The sequence below is a fragment of the Thermobia domestica genome, chromosome 5, assembly GCF_964235325.1.
Source record: "Thermobia domestica chromosome 5, izTheDome1.hap1.1, whole genome shotgun sequence".
Lineage (NCBI taxonomy): Eukaryota > Metazoa > Arthropoda > Insecta > Zygentoma > Lepismatidae > Thermobia > Thermobia domestica.
In genome coordinates, this window is record NC_137458.1 from 92944417 (window position 1) to 92963168 (window position 18752).

The window sequence follows — 18752 nt, forward strand, 5'->3', positions numbered from 1 at the left end:
ATATTATGTCACGTACGTCCCATTAAAAACTATACTGGAAAATCGTATTGGAATCGTTCTTTTATGCAGACTAAGAAAGAGGCCAAAAAATTAAGTACCAGAATAATTAAGTAAGTATTAACTTTAGGAGGTGATAAAATATTTTCGACACTGAATTGATTTGCCACAAAATAGTTTGAAGCTGTGAGGTTTATTTTTCCTTGGAAATAATAGACTAGGTATCTTGTAAAATAGGGCTAGTTTGTATGAGGGTATTCACTAGATGTTCATATGTTTACCAGATAATATATTGCAGCTATACTAACAATGTTGTTTTAAATGTTAAAATATGAATAGTTTTATTGACATAAATAATATCTTAGTAAGTCGCTTCAAGTGTGTGTGTGTAGGATCAATAGAAGAACCAAAAATTAAAGTAAGGTATGTCACTTTTTACTGTGATTAACCAACTTTACTGATAAACAAAATTGATGTTTTCTTTACCACTAGAAGTTCCAACGTCATCTGTTGAAATTAGCGATCTTTCAAATTAATGTTGTTACTTACTCTACATTTTCCGTAAACAGATCAACTTATCCAGCCCTGTGTTTTGTGTCTAGGTCATTTTTGTCAAAATAACCTGCAGCACTTTAACTTTCACACCTCTAATTTCTAAAATTATCTACTCTAAATTTAATCATAATTTTTACAATACGGTCATTATCTTAATTTCTATATCTTATACATTGCCCATTATCCAAGACTTTTGGAAAATGTAGTAAACATAAAATCAGGTATATCATAGTGAAACAGTTAGAGTTTTCTGTAACCGGAAAAAGTCTGAAAACAATAAATTTTAAAATATAAAATTAGATTAAGTTACATAATTTCATTTTACTATTACCAGTACAAATAGTACTAATAATTACATGAAATTGGGTTGATAAATTAAAACTGAGCAAAATATAGTAAAGAAAACAAACTTAGTATAAGGTTAGTTTCCAAGAAATACATCAATTGATAAAGATGCAAAACGCTTTTTTGAGAGACTTAACATAATGTAAAATATAAATGAATACAAGCCCTGTATACTAGTGTACTAAAACAGGAGACAGCCATAAAATGAAAATGTATAGGAGAGAATTGAGATATTGAAAGATCGGGGAAAAGAATTTCCTCAGGCACAAAACAAGAAACAAGAAAGAAATATCCATCTATCTCTGCTTGTAGAATATTGTTAAATGCACATCGGAAACATTATAGTGTTTGCGAATAAACCATTTATACTTACCAATTATATCAAGTAATCCACGAACAACCCTCAAAGTTCGTGCCATCTTTGAACGTTTGATGGTTGCCTCTATTGTCATGTATTCACCTGGAACTATGGCCCCATATCTAGAGTTAAAGGTAAAAAGAAATTATTTTTTTAAAAAAATATGATTTTTCACAATGATGAAATGCAGATTAGTTACAGAAAAAAAAGTTAAAACTGTAATTGATTAGGAATGATCTGTGTCTTTCCTGTTGCATTCAACATGTAGTTGCTTTATTAAAGCAACGAGTTAATTGATTTTGCTTTTTTGAAATGCCGCTCAATTCTTAAAAATAAATACAGAAATAACACTTGTATTATTAAGATATACTTTTAGTTGTATAATTTAAAAATTAACGTAAACGGAAGAGTTTCCCACATGAAAAGAATAAAGGTATACTAATTATCTTGTTCGTTTATTTAAATACATTATTGTCAACGTGATAAAATCTTATTTCTGTTTTATTCTTGGTTAATTAATGAGAGAGTTATTTTGTTTATAATTCGTTATTTTTGTATATGACTAAAAACAATAAAATTAAAGTGAAAAATTATTGCTGTTACGTACACAGCTATAATGGTGCTTTCAATACCAGCAAAACATGAAAACATTGCCTAAGTTCGGTGCCCAAGTTCTCTGAAGTCAAAAGTTTTAAGCAACAAGCGGCACGATAACTTACACATCCGTACGAGTAATAGTAATACGAACTATTTATAAAATTAATTATATGTAAATGATATTTAAGAAAGACACTAAAAGAAAGAAAATAATAAAAGCGCTAGAATTAGATAATAACAAGAAGAATAAACCGCTTAAAAGTACAAAATTAATTCATTATAGTTATCTATGATTTTTTTTCGGGGGGGGATCGTGACCAGCCAAACAAGTTAATGTCTAATGTAGAATCGTTTGATTGGAATTTATGAGGCATTAAGATGTTTGGTTTCACAATACTTAATAATTATAATATATAATTAATACTACTAAATTATTTTCTGGATTCAAATGCTTCATTATTATTATTATTATTATTATTATTATTATTATTATTATTATTATTATTATTATATTATTATTATTATTATTATTAATTTTATTATTATTATTATTATTATTATTATAGTCTCTGTAGTATCCATGTCTCAAGCCGGTTCATATATTCAAAAGTTTCCATTTTTGATTTTAGAGCGTTTTTGAAGTCCGTTTGTTTCTCTTTTAAATCTTTGTTTTGCTTTTTACTGGTTTTCCATTTCTCATTATTTCAGTAGTTATGTATTTAATTTATAGATAGAAGACTAACTTAAGACATAATTAACTAACAAAATTATGCATCTTTAAATAGATATGAACCTTCGTCGGATACAGTTAATTACATTACCGAAAATTGTATTAAAATAACCGATAGTCTTCGAGGTAGTTTAATTTCTTTAATTATTATTCTCTTTTAAAATTTATTTTATGATGACCCCAAGCAAAGGTGCGTATTTCGTCATCTAATACACACACTTTATTATTGTATGATCCCTATGGTAATTCATTTTGTCCCACTGAGAATGTATTGTTCTTACTTTGAATAGTATTTTATATTTGACGTGATTCTTTATTTTCTAAAACCAAAAACTTCATTATCTTTTAAAGATATTTTTCTTTCAATAGCGTTTGAATTAATTCCTTTTGCTTTTTCTTTATAGATACATCTTTTCGATTTCTACATATTTCTTTATTATTATTAACATACATGTTTAATTTAAGACCTACAACTATTCTATTATAACATCTTTAAGCTCATCTTCACATTTTCTTAATGCTTTCTAATTAACTAACTTTAAACCATATTCATTATTTTCTCCGTAATGAAATGCATCCAGAGGCTCACACATTTTCTTTGTATGATCATATGCATCTTGTGTATCTATATGTAAAATAACAGAAACGCTATCGCTGACTAACAACTTCACTTTATTTCCATATTTAGATTGTGTTCATCAAAATATTGTAATAGATATCATATCAACAAAATTTCTAGATATATCTAGAATATATATTTAAACACAGTTTGGTTTGTTAAAAGTAATATTAGTTGTATATATATAAGAATATTAGCAAGATTTTTAGAAAATATTGTTCTGTCTTTAAAAATAAGCTTGAAAAGTAATCGTTTAAACCAACGTTTTCATACGGTGTATGCTTAAGTCCTACAGCTACCTTTTTTCTTATATGTCCCATTGTTTTAGCAAACACAGTACAAGTTTACATTGTTTTTGTTACTTATGATCAAGTGTTGTATTTAAGTCTACATATTTTTTTACCAATGCTGATTGTTTAAATATTCTAATTACTTTGCTTGCTTTTAAAGTTTAAGAAATTCCCAAAAAAGTTTAATTTTGATAATGAAATAAATACTTTTTACCATAAAGAGTTGTTAAGAATTTTACGGTTTCATATTATTTATATAATTTTATTGACTTAATAATCAATTTGAAGTTTATTATGAACTTATTTTGGGTCTTCTAAATCTATTTCTAACATATATCCAACTTCGGAATCATCTTCTGTTTGTAATATTTTGCTTATCCAACTATTCTAATTTTTCTTGTTGAGCTTTCCCGTGGCTATGTGGAAAGCGTACGCGTTTTTGACATTGAAGACTTGGGTTAGGTTTCAGGCCCCTTGTTCTTGTGGTTCACATTCCACTATAAGCGGTTGGTCCAGGTAAACTCACTGTTAAAATAATTACTCAAAAATTAGTAAAATTGACTTAAATGTGAGAACATTTCGTTTCCCGGAATAGCTCCGAACACATTATTCTCAAACGTGATAAAGTGTGGATGTTCAAAATATAAGAACAATATTCAATCAATTTGAGTAAATTTTAATCATTTTTGAGCAGAGATTCTCTTAAAAGCGAGATAGAACATTCTTAAATACTAAAATGAGAAACAGCTATTTCTTAAAAAAAAATAATGAGGACATTTATTCTTAAAAATCAGAAAGTTCACCGTAAAATGAAATGAATGCTGTCAACAATGACAAATCTCTGTTCAGAAAAGAGTAATGATCTCCTCACAATTGAAGACATGTATACTCAAAAGTGAGTAGAAAGTATTCGAAATGTTTAGATAGCCAAAAAAATGAGAAACATAGTTTGTCAGAAATTGAGAATATTTCCCCTCAAATTTAAGAAAATCTCTTCTCAAAAATGAGAAGGATTGTGTTTTAGAAATGAGTAAAATAGCACTCAAAAATGATATTACATTAGTATTCAAAAATATGAAAGGAAATATTTATTATACTGTCTTGCTGCCACAGGGAAAATTCTTCGGAACTAGAAAGGCAGTTCTTCTCACATTGCACTAAACAACTTATGGTGAGTACTCCTTTACACATTAATATTGAAGTTACACAATTTTCCTCTTAGAAATTGGAAAATAAAAATCATTTTTTGAAAACTACTAGTACTACAAAAATTACTTCTATTTTACAGCTTTTAAAATGAAAATATCATCATCAATTTTAATGTGTAAAATGAGTACTTACCATGAATTGTTTTTAGTGCAATGTGAAATTAATCTACTTTTGTAATTCCAAGGGATTTTCCCTTAGCCAGCAAGATAGCAGAACAAATACTTTCTTTGGTATTTTTCAATACTAATAAAATCAAATTGTTAAAAGTACTTTTTTTTACTTAAATTTGAATCTGCAAACTTACATTTTTATGCAGAGATATCTTTGTTTCCTTAAATAGCATAGATGATAATTTTATTTAATTAACAAACAAGCTCCCCGTAACTTCAAGTTTTCATTATGTTGATTTGCATAGTAAAAACCAAGTGGGTCTAGATGTGGTTGACAAACTCCATGTGCATGGGTTTCTCGATACATTCTCGTTTTCCCCTACTTTCATCATGGCATTTTTGCAATTGCCTTTTCTTTTATCCTTGAAACATAAACGTGCTACGTTACACTGAAAATAACTTAAATGTATATATATTTGTTTCATTTTGATTAAAAGAAAATATGTTTGTACATTTATTTTTTATTTGTCAAAAAATAAACTAAGTCTATACATTATATACTTCATACACACACACACACACATATGTATATATATATATTCGATTATTTACATTCTTTGGAGAAATTCCTATGTGACTTCGAAACAAATGTATTTGATATTTATAATTAAAAGATTTGCTAAATACTTGACAACAACTTTTATCCTTATTGCATAAAACAATAAGGATACATGAACGTTCCGAATATGCCTACAAAGTACTATGAAAATGCATGTCCACAAACTGTACATAACATGACTACTACTAAATAATTACAGGAATAAAATTGTGTATTCATTACTGTGAAAGCTACAGCCTTGCAAGTTCGTGAAAAACCTAAATTTGAATTCTTGAGTAACAGAATATAGGTGTGCTGTGATGTAATTTTTTTTAAAAAAAGCATTCGTTGGAAAACAATGTGTGGATTGCCAATGGACAATATAAATGGCTGTGTTCGAGATCCTCCCAGAAACGTTTTTTTCTATAAATATGACGTTGACTTGACCTTCCTGGAATCAAAGAGATTATGTAATTAATGACAATATAAATAAAAACAAAATGAAAGACTTGTAAATCTGATTCTTCTATGGCGGTGTGTCGAATAATATTACTATTGCTACGTTCTAATACGAATTAGTATCAATTGAAATAAGAAGATATAAACTCTAATAAAGACAGTAAAGACAATCAAACAATATTTCTTCAATTAGTATTGCAAGCAGAAATTGTACTAGATCTACCACTTAGTGTTTAGCAGTATGATTAGAGTGGAGATGAAATATATTCTAGGAGCTCTTAATTGATTTATACACACACACACACACATATATATATATATATATATATATATATATATATATATATATATATATATATATATATATATATATATATATATATATATATATATATAATGTGACATTATTGTTTTTGCTCTATAGTGATCAACGTTGAAACCAGAAATGGTTTATTTCTATCACTTCAGGTAGGTGGATCACACCTATTAACGAACTTCTCCATCATAATTATCTTGCCAAGCTATTGATTGCTGAAAACAATTTCAAAATTATCTTTTGTTGAAGGGTTGTTGTGCGGGGTAACAGACGTATTAAGCCAGAGATGTTTACCTTCGCGAGGGAGCCCTCTCGAGGGCATCCTCACCCTCAAATTCTCTAGCCCAGGGCGATGACAAGCTCCGACAGCGAGGGCGAGAGCCAACATTCACTGCGAGGGCGAGAACGAGGAAACATTCCCAACACGATATCGAGGCCGATGAAGAACTCTCTTTGCGAGGATAAGCGTGAATGAGGGCGAGGGCCAACTTAACTGCGAAGATGCGGGTGAGTGATGTCAGAGTAAATTGAACACCTATGGTACTAACATTACAATAGTATATATCGTACTTACGTGACCCTAATAAAAGTCAAATTAAAGACTTGAATACGTGACTCATCTATTGCGATCTTTCGAATAATATTAGTATTGTCACGTCCTGGAACGAATAATGTCAATTGAAATAAGATTATAAAATTGAAACGTAACCAAAAACATTTCGACTTGTTTCATCTATACAAGACAAGGAAACAATAATCCTGGAAATTAGTCATTTCTGCTTATGTGTGTAGGGGAAAAATGAGTGGCGTCTTTTAGGGGACCTCTGAATCAATGCTTGTTCTGCCACACTTATTTCATTTACTCAAAGTCGAACAGTTTTAATAAATCCTATGAGTCACGAACATATGTAAAATCCTCTCGCCAGTTTCCTTCACTGTTTCTCTTAAAGAAAAAAATGAATCACACCTCAAATTGTAACTCCTATAAAATTTCACTGTTATACGGTATCTTCTTTTTAAGCAATTGTTAAACAAAGAATTATTGGAATGATCTAAGAACTGTTGTGTAACAGTTGCCCTCTCCACCGGCGAAAATGTCAAATGGGCTTTTCCTCTTTCCATGTTCATGACACACGTACAGTTTATACAGCAGTAGGATTACTTTCCTATCTAGACAGACACTACTTGCTCATATACAAAAATTGCACACTATTATTATTATTATTATTATTATTATTATTATTATTATTATTATTATTATTATTATTATTATTATTATTATTATTATTATTAAATAATTACATGGAACTAAACAGTTTCTTAAAAGAAAAATCTAGGAATTAGGAATTGTATTCCTGGGCTGTCGGCATCTAAGGCCATTTAACCCGTCAGATATATGAGGGATGATCTCCCTCGGCGAGCACACTATCCGTTGAAAGGGAAGGAAGTGACCTGGGGCCATTATATTACGTACCATCCCTTCATTTCTCTGGAAAGAATGAGGGAAACTCAGGAAAGACCCCACTCAAGATTGCTGTCCTGAGAATGTTTTATACATTTTCGACCGAGTGTACCCACCGGGAATCGAACCCGGAATCACTCAAACCAAAGGAGGGAGCAGATTTAATTTCTTACAAATGTTCACTAACATATGGAAACTTGTCTAAACGTTTGGAACTCGCACACATATTTCCAACGCGCGTCTATTTTTTCGGAGAGGAATCCGCTGACTACTTTTTCAATATCTACCTGGTGACATTCGTCCCTTTCAGTGCTTAGGATTGGCAAAGGGCTCAACCAGTGCAGTACCCTTTGAAGGGGAATGGGGCAACAGCCCTCCCAATTAAGCTTTCAGTTGTTTGAGAGGACCCATTTGACTTAAAACGTTCTCACTCTTTATGATAGGATATGAACAGGAACGTACAAATAAAGCTTCGAATAGCTTTACCGCATCCCAGAAGGAAAAGAAACTTAAGTGAAACGAAAATGTGTTCTGAGCCTCAGTCAGTAAGACGTGTTCTGTTAGAGCTACCAGATATAACACATATTTAGTAAGGTTTTGAACTGGGTGAAATATTATGTCAATTATTTCACTTGTGAAGCACCATACTATTTCCAAAAGTAATGAAAATAACTTAAGGTGTTCCTGCTCCCCCACTATCTGAACAACATACATTCCTTATCCAGCCCTGTGTTTTGTGTCTAGGTCATTTTTGTCAAAATAACCTGCAGCACTTTAACTTTCACACCTCTAATTTCTAAAATTATCTACTCTAAATTTAATCATAATTTTTACAATACGGTCATTATCTTAATTTCTATATCTTATACATTGCCCATTATCCAAGACTTTTGGAAAATGTAGTAAACATAAAATCAGGTATATCATAGTGAAACAGTTAGAGTTTTCTGTAACCGGAAAAAGTCTGAAAACAATAAATTTTAAAATATAAAATTAGATTAAGTTACATAATTTCATTTTACTATTACCAGTACAAATAGTACTAATAATTACATGAAATTGGGTTGATAAATTAAAACTGAGCAAAATATAGTAAAGAAAACAAACTTAGTATAAGGTTAGTTTCCAAGAAATACATCAATTGATAAAGATGCAAAACGCTTTTTTGAGAGACTTAACATAATGTAAAATATAAATGAATACAAGCCCTGTATACTAGTGTACTAAAACAGGAGACAGCCATAAAATGAAAATGTATAGGAGAGAATTGAGATATTGAAAGATCGGGGAAAAGAATTTCCTCAGGCACAAAACAAGAAACAAGAAAGAAATATCCATCTATCTCTGCTTGTAGAATATTGTTAAATGCACATCGGAAACATTATAGTGTTTGCGAATAAACCATTTATACTTACCAATTATATCAAGTAATCCACGAACAACCCTCAAAGTTCGTGCCATCTTTGAACGTTTGATGGTTGCCTCTATTGTCATGTATTCACCTGGAACTATGGCCCCATATCTAGAGTTAAAGGTAAAAAGAAATTATTTTTTTAAAAAAATATGATTTTTCACAATGATGAAATGCAGATTAGTTACAGAAAAAAAAGTTAAAACTGTAATTGATTAGGAATGATCTGTGTCTTTCCTGTTGCATTCAACATGTAGTTGCTTTATTAAAGCAACGAGTTAATTGATTTTGCTTTTTTGAAATGCCGCTCAATTCTTAAAAATAAATACAGAAATAACACTTGTATTATTAAGATATACTTTTAGTTGTATAATTTAAAAATTAACGTAAACGGAAGAGTTTCCCACATGAAAAGAATAAAGGTATACTAATTATCTTGTTCGTTTATTTAAATACATTATTGTCAACGTGATAAAATCTTATTTCTGTTTTATTCTTGGTTAATTAATGAGAGAGTTATTTTGTTTATAATTCGTTATTTTTGTATATGACTAAAAACAATAAAATTAAAGTGAAAAATTATTGCTGTTACGTACACAGCTATAATGGTGCTTTCAATACCAGCAAAACATGAAAACATTGCCTAAGTTCGGTGCCCAAGTTCTCTGAAGTCAAAAGTTTTAAGCAACAAGCGGCACGATAACTTACACATCCGTACGAGTAATAGTAATACGAACTATTTATAAAATTAATTATATGTAAATGATATTTAAGAAAGACACTAAAAGAAAGAAAATAATAAAAGCGCTAGAATTAGATAATAACAAGAAGAATAAACCGCTTAAAAGTACAAAATTAATTCATTATAGTTATCTATGATTTTTTTTCGGGGGGGGATCGTGACCAGCCAAACAAGTTAATGTCTAATGTAGAATCGTTTGATTGGAATTTATGAGGCATTAAGATGTTTGGTTTCACAATACTTAATAATTATAATATATAATTAATACTACTAAATTATTTTCTGGATTCAAATGCTTCATTATTATTATTATTATTATTATTATTATTATTATTATTATTATTATTATTATTATTATTATTATTATTATTAATTTTATTATTATTATTATTATTATTATTATAGTCTCTGTAGTATCCATGTCTCAAGCCGGTTCATATATTCAAAAGTTTCCATTTTTGATTTTAGAGCGTTTTTGAAGTCCGTTTGTTTCTCTTTTAAATCTTTGTTTTGCTTTTTACTGGTTTTCCATTTCTCATTATTTCAGTAGTTATGTATTTAATTTATAGATAGAAGACTAACTTAAGACATAATTAACTAACAAAATTATGCATCTTTAAATAGATATGAACCTTCGTCGGATACAGTTAATTACATTACCGAAAATTGTATTAAAATAACCGATAGTCTTCGAGGTAGTTTAATTTCTTTAATTATTATTCTCTTTTAAAATTTATTTTATGATGACCCCAAGCAAAGGTGCGTATTTCGTCATCTAATACACACACTTTATTATTGTATGATCCCTATGGTAATTCATTTTGTCCCACTGAGAATGTATTGTTCTTACTTTGAATAGTATTTTATATTTGACGTGATTCTTTATTTTCTAAAACCAAAAACTTCATTATCTTTTAAAGATATTTTTCTTTCAATAGCGTTTGAATTAATTCCTTTTGCTTTTTCTTTATAGATACATCTTTTCGATTTCTACATATTTCTTTATTATTATTAACATACATGTTTAATTTAAGACCTACAACTATTCTATTATAACATCTTTAAGCTCATCTTCACATTTTCTTAATGCTTTCTAATTAACTAACTTTAAACCATATTCATTATTTTCTCCGTAATGAAATGCATCCAGAGGCTCACACATTTTCTTTGTATGATCATATGCATCTTGTGTATCTATATGTAAAATAACAGAAACGCTATCGCTGACTAACAACTTCACTTTATTTCCATATTTAGATTGTGTTCATCAAAATATTGTAATAGATATCATATCAACAAAATTTCTAGATATATCTAGAATATATATTTAAACACAGTTTGGTTTGTTAAAAGTAATATTAGTTGTATATATATAAGAATATTAGCAAGATTTTTAGAAAATATTGTTCTGTCTTTAAAAATAAGCTTGAAAAGTAATCGTTTAAACCAACGTTTTCATACGGTGTATGCTTAAGTCCTACAGCTACCTTTTTTCTTATATGTCCCATTGTTTTAGCAAACACAGTACAAGTTTACATTGTTTTTGTTACTTATGATCAAGTGTTGTATTTAAGTCTACATATTTTTTTACCAATGCTGATTGTTTAAATATTCTAATTACTTTGCTTGCTTTTAAAGTTTAAGAAATTCCCAAAAAAGTTTAATTTTGATAATGAAATAAATACTTTTTACCATAAAGAGTTGTTAAGAATTTTACGGTTTCATATTATTTATATAATTTTATTGACTTAATAATCAATTTGAAGTTTATTATGAACTTATTTTGGGTCTTCTAAATCTATTTCTAACATATATCCAACTTCGGAATCATCTTCTGTTTGTAATATTTTGCTTATCCAACTATTCTAATTTTTCTTGTTGAGCTTTCCCGTGGCTATGTGGAAAGCGTACGCGTTTTTGACATTGAAGACTTGGGTTAGGTTTCAGGCCCCTTGTTCTTGTGGTTCACATTCCACTATAAGCGGTTGGTCCAGGTAAACTCACTGTTAAAATAATTACTCAAAAATTAGTAAAATTGACTTAAATGTGAGAACATTTCGTTTCCCGGAATAGCTCCGAACACATTATTCTCAAACGTGATAAAGTGTGGATGTTCAAAATATAAGAACAATATTCAATCAATTTGAGTAAATTTTAATCATTTTTGAGCAGAGATTCTCTTAAAAGCGAGATAGAACATTCTTAAATACTAAAATGAGAAACAGCTATTTCTTAAAAAAAAATAATGAGGACATTTATTCTTAAAAATCAGAAAGTTCACCGTAAAATGAAATGAATGCTGTCAACAATGACAAATCTCTGTTCAGAAAAGAGTAATGATCTCCTCACAATTGAAGACATGTATACTCAAAAGTGAGTAGAAAGTATTCGAAATGTTTAGATAGCCAAAAAAATGAGAAACATAGTTTGTCAGAAATTGAGAATATTTCCCCTCAAATTTAAGAAAATCTCTTCTCAAAAATGAGAAGGATTGTGTTTTAGAAATGAGTAAAATAGCACTCAAAAATGATATTACATTAGTATTCAAAAATATGAAAGGAAATATTTATTATACTGTCTTGCTGCCACAGGGAAAATTCTTCGGAACTAGAAAGGCAGTTCTTCTCACATTGCACTAAACAACTTATGGTGAGTACTCCTTTACACATTAATATTGAAGTTACACAATTTTCCTCTTAGAAATTGGAAAATAAAAATCATTTTTTGAAAACTACTAGTACTACAAAAATTACTTCTATTTTACAGCTTTTAAAATGAAAATATCATCATCAATTTTAATGTGTAAAATGAGTACTTACCATGAATTGTTTTTAGTGCAATGTGAAATTAATCTACTTTTGTAATTCCAAGGGATTTTCCCTTAGCCAGCAAGATAGCAGAACAAATACTTTCTTTGGTATTTTTCAATACTAATAAAATCAAATTGTTAAAAGTACTTTTTTTTACTTAAATTTGAATCTGCAAACTTACATTTTTATGCAGAGATATCTTTGTTTCCTTAAATAGCATAGATGATAATTTTATTTAATTAACAAACAAGCTCCCCGTAACTTCAAGTTTTCATTATGTTGATTTGCATAGTAAAAACCAAGTGGGTCTAGATGTGGTTGACAAACTCCATGTGCATGGGTTTCTCGATACATTCTCGTTTTCCCCTACTTTCATCATGGCATTTTTGCAATTGCCTTTTCTTTTATCCTTGAAACATAAACGTGCTACGTTACACTGAAAATAACTTAAATGTATATATATTTGTTTCATTTTGATTAAAAGAAAATATGTTTGTACATTTATTTTTTATTTGTCAAAAAATAAACTAAGTCTATACATTATATACTTCATACACACACACACACACATATGTATATATATATATTCGATTATTTACATTCTTTGGAGAAATTCCTATGTGACTTCGAAACAAATGTATTTGATATTTATAATTAAAAGATTTGCTAAATACTTGACAACAACTTTTATCCTTATTGCATAAAACAATAAGGATACATGAACGTTCCGAATATGCCTACAAAGTACTATGAAAATGCATGTCCACAAACTGTACATAACATGACTACTACTAAATAATTACAGGAATAAAATTGTGTATTCATTACTGTGAAAGCTACAGCCTTGCAAGTTCGTGAAAAACCTAAATTTGAATTCTTGAGTAACAGAATATAGGTGTGCTGTGATGTAATTTTTTTTAAAAAAAGCATTCGTTGGAAAACAATGTGTGGATTGCCAATGGACAATATAAATGGCTGTGTTCGAGATCCTCCCAGAAACGTTTTTTTCTATAAATATGACGTTGACTTGACCTTCCTGGAATCAAAGAGATTATGTAATTAATGACAATATAAATAAAAACAAAATGAAAGACTTGTAAATCTGATTCTTCTATGGCGGTGTGTCGAATAATATTACTATTGCTACGTTCTAATACGAATTAGTATCAATTGAAATAAGAAGATATAAACTCTAATAAAGACAGTAAAGACAATCAAACAATATTTCTTCAATTAGTATTGCAAGCAGAAATTGTACTAGATCTACCACTTAGTGTTTAGCAGTATGATTAGAGTGGAGATGAAATATATTCTAGGAGCTCTTAATTGATTTATACACACACACACACACACATATATATATATATATATATATATATATATATATATATATATATATATATATATATATATATATATATATAATGTGACATTATTGTTTTTGCTCTATAGTGATCAACGTTGAAACCAGAAATGGTTTATTTCTATCACTTCAGGTAGGTGGATCACACCTATTAACGAACTTCTCCATCATAATTATCTTGCCAAGCTATTGATTGCTGAAAACAATTTCAAAATTATCTTTTGTTGAAGGGTTGTTGTGCGGGGTAACAGACGTATTAAGCCAGAGATGTTTACCTTCGCGAGGGAGCCCTCTCGAGGGCATCCTCACCCTCAAATTCTCTAGCCCAGGGCGATGACAAGCTCCGACAGCGAGGGCGAGAGCCAACATTCACTGCGAGGGCGAGAACGAGGAAACATTCCCAACACGATATCGAGGCCGATGAAGAACTCTCTTTGCGAGGATAAGCGTGAATGAGGGCGAGGGCCAACTTAACTGCGAAGATGCGGGTGAGTGATGTCAGAGTAAATTGAACACCTATGGTACTAACATTACAATAGTATATATCGTACTTACGTGACCCTAATAAAAGTCAAATTAAAGACTTGAATACGTGACTCATCTATTGCGATCTTTCGAATAATATTAGTATTGTCACGTCCTGGAACGAATAATGTCAATTGAAATAAGATTATAAAATTGAAACGTAACCAAAAACATTTCGACTTGTTTCATCTATACAAGACAAGGAAACAATAATCCTGGAAATTAGTCATTTCTGCTTATGTGTGTAGGGGAAAAATGAGTGGCGTCTTTTAGGGGACCTCTGAATCAATGCTTGTTCTGCCACACTTATTTCATTTACTCAAAGTCGAACAGTTTTAATAAATCCTATGAGTCACGAACATATGTAAAATCCTCTCGCCAGTTTCCTTCACTGTTTCTCTTAAAGAAAAAAATGAATCACACCTCAAATTGTAACTCCTATAAAATTTCACTGTTATACGGTATCTTCTTTTTAAGCAATTGTTAAACAAAGAATTATTGGAATGATCTAAGAACTGTTGTGTAACAGTTGCCCTCTCCACCGGCGAAAATGTCAAATGGGCTTTTCCTCTTTCCATGTTCATGACACACGTACAGTTTATACAGCAGTAGGATTACTTTCCTATCTAGACAGACACTACTTGCTCATATACAAAAATTGCACACTATTATTATTATTATTATTATTATTATTATTATTATTATTATTATTATTATTATTATTATTATTATTATTATTATTATTATTATTATTAAATAATTACATGGAACTAAACAGTTTCTTAAAAGAAAAATCTAGGAATTAGGAATTGTATTCCTGGGCTGTCGGCATCTAAGGCCATTTAACCCGTCAGATATATGAGGGATGATCTCCCTCGGCGAGCACACTATCCGTTGAAAGGGAAGGAAGTGACCTGGGGCCATTATATTACGTACCATCCCTTCATTTCTCTGGAAAGAATGAGGGAAACTCAGGAAAGACCCCACTCAAGATTGCTGTCCTGAGAATGTTTTATACATTTTCGACCGAGTGTACCCACCGGGAATCGAACCCGGAATCACTCAAACCAAAGGAGGGAGCAGATTTAATTTCTTACAAATGTTCACTAACATATGGAAACTTGTCTAAACGTTTGGAACTCGCACACATATTTCCAACGCGCGTCTATTTTTTCGGAGAGGAATCCGCTGACTACTTTTTCAATATCTACCTGGTGACATTCGTCCCTTTCAGTGCTTAGGATTGGCAAAGGGCTCAACCAGTGCAGTACCCTTTGAAGGGGAATGGGGCAACAGCCCTCCCAATTAAGCTTTCAGTTGTTTGAGAGGACCCATTTGACTTAAAACGTTCTCACTCTTTATGATAGGATATGAACAGGAACGTACAAATAAAGCTTCGAATAGCTTTACCGCATCCCAGAAGGAAAAGAAACTTAAGTGAAACGAAAATGTGTTCTGAGCCTCAGTCAGTAAGACGTGTTCTGTTAGAGCTACCAGATATAACACATATTTAGTAAGGTTTTGAACTGGGTGAAATATTATGTCAATTATTTCACTTGTGAAGCACCATACTATTTCCAAAAGTAATGAAAATAACTTAAGGTGTTCCTGCTCCCCCACTATCTGAACAACATACATTCCTTTAAGATGAAGCAAAAACTTAGTCTGCGTCCTAATTATTAAAACATCATCTGGCGCTCCTAGAAGTACAGAACACGTTTATTAAGGATTTCACTTCAAGGGGCTTCCAAAGAAATCCAAGTTACGGAGCTAAGCTCAATTTCATCTTTGACATTGTGCTACGAATATAGATTTTGATGCTTTTAGTGTACTGAATAATCCCTTAGGATTGGTTTCATCACAGGCAAAGAGAGATACATTTGCAAAGGAGTACACAAATACAGAACACTACTAACATTGGCAGTTCTCTACAACTAAATATTAGGATAATTGATTCCAAGTAAAAATTTATCTAAAAGTTTTGTTTTCACTACTCGTGTTAAACTTGCAAGTCGTAGCAACAAAAGGTGATCAATATTCTGAGTAGAATTCACAAAATCTATTGCAGATCGTTCCGTGATTTCTTTTTCATCTAAGGTACGGAGTACTCTTGGCTGAAGCAGTGAGAATTTTGGGAATTGAGAAGAAAGTATGCAGTAATATAAAACCGGCAAAGTGATTGCAATATTCAAGCATTATAAAGGTATACTCCGAAACCTAAACGCCTACCTTTAGCGGGGATCTGTTAGTTACGCCACTGCTTGAGAATACAGATCATTTATTCATATAAAGCAAATTTTATGACTACGTATACAGATGACGTTAGAAACATCTATTAGTATGCAAACCAAATTATTAAAAAAAGTGTCTTTTATTAAGATATTTCCAAAACTTATAACGTGAAACTTGAATGATTTAACTCTGTAATAACGAAACCATGACTACATTCGAACGATAATGGACATATTCTAATTAGGTAACTATAGCAAACAAATTATATATCTAATGAAATGCATGATACCTCTTACCCCTAGCACTGCAATGAAATGATCGTGGCTTGTGTGAGATATCGGCCTCTCTCTTACTATTTTAGCTCCTTTTGTTACGTGTAATTACAACTTGTGGCAGTAGAAATGGATGGAAATGTAGTGATCAATTTCTATAAATAAAAAGTATGACTAAGTCAGTATATGATAACTTTTGGATTTAGTATATAATGCTATTGTCTACCAAAATCTATTTTTAAGTACAACGTGGATCTTGCTCATCACTCCTTAAGACATAAAGATAATAAGCCTAAGATGTGCGATTTTAATTTCATATACTTTTATCTAAAAGAGATTACAAGTTTCAAAATACTGATTATTGTTTTTACTTCTCAAAGTAAAGCATTATTTGTTGCGAATAAATTATAACAACAAAACACTGTCTGTGAAAAGGCTCTGTAAATAAAAAATATAAAAAATATGGGTGCTTTGCCAGAAGTAGGATTGTGTCGATGACAAGTGTACTGTACATGTTTACTCACGTAACCTGAGATTTGATAAATATACACGAACACTTGAACTTACTTACCAAGAACGTTCTCTAGTAAAAGCCTAAAAGCAGTTGCACTGAAAATTACTTAGGTAGATGACATCGAATACAGATTGATACGTTGAAAGTGCTGATTCTCAAGAAGGAAACTAACTTTCAGTAGCTCTTTTTCAACTTGAAGTACATTATATTATGTTCTGCCCGCCGGTCCAGTACTTAGCACGCGCGCCTTTAGTGTAAACGTTCACGTCTTCGAGTCCCGGGAGAGCGTTGAAAGGGTGGTTCGGATTCGATTTTAAACTGCAGCTTCACATCTCACATAGTCTCGATGCTGAAAAGGAACGCTAAACGGCTCTGTAAACAAAAATAAAACAACACGGGTGCTTTGCCAGAAGTAGGATTGTGTCGATGACAAGTGTACTCTACTTATTTACACATGTAACCTGAAATACATTACTCAAACAATCAATAAACATTATGTTATGGGGAGAAAGACGCACAATGCGAACTAACAGTAAATTGCAAAAAAGTGGAGAAAACACAAAGCTCTCTGCAGATCATATTAATTTTGTTATTCACGTAAAATGTTTCTAAACAGTAGAAACTTATCTTTACCGCATGACTATATACATTAGCATAGCAGACGACCCGTTGCTTGATTTTGAGTTTAATGTTCCTTTTCAGTACTGTGGTGTGGACTTACAGCTTAACTTGGAATGCGATCCACAAGAACTCCTAAACGTAATTGAGGTCGAATCTGTCAAACCAAAGTCTCATACGCTAACCATAATCCCGAAACTCTAAGCATCATAATGTGAAGTATATAACCGATCTTTTTACTAAGAAGATACTTCAATATGTAAGATTAATGTTTCCTGACCGTGCTCCGACAACAGTGATAGTAAAGAATGAAAAATGAATAGAAACACTAAGGAATGAAGGAAGAGGAAATCAGAGAATACATAATACTCTGTGCAAATGTCAATTGCTTATTACAGAAGATAAAATGCTGAAAAACACACACCAGAGATGAGTGTTTTCAACTTAATATCTTGTTGTATTTCTTTCTTTTTAAATAGTGTTTACCAATCAACTTAAATATGTTACTGGCAACGCGCTACTAAATAAAACCCTTTCAAAAGACAAATCATATGGATTAAATGTTACTTTCCATACTACATGTATAATATACTTACTTGCTGCCATAATTTTCTGTGTCA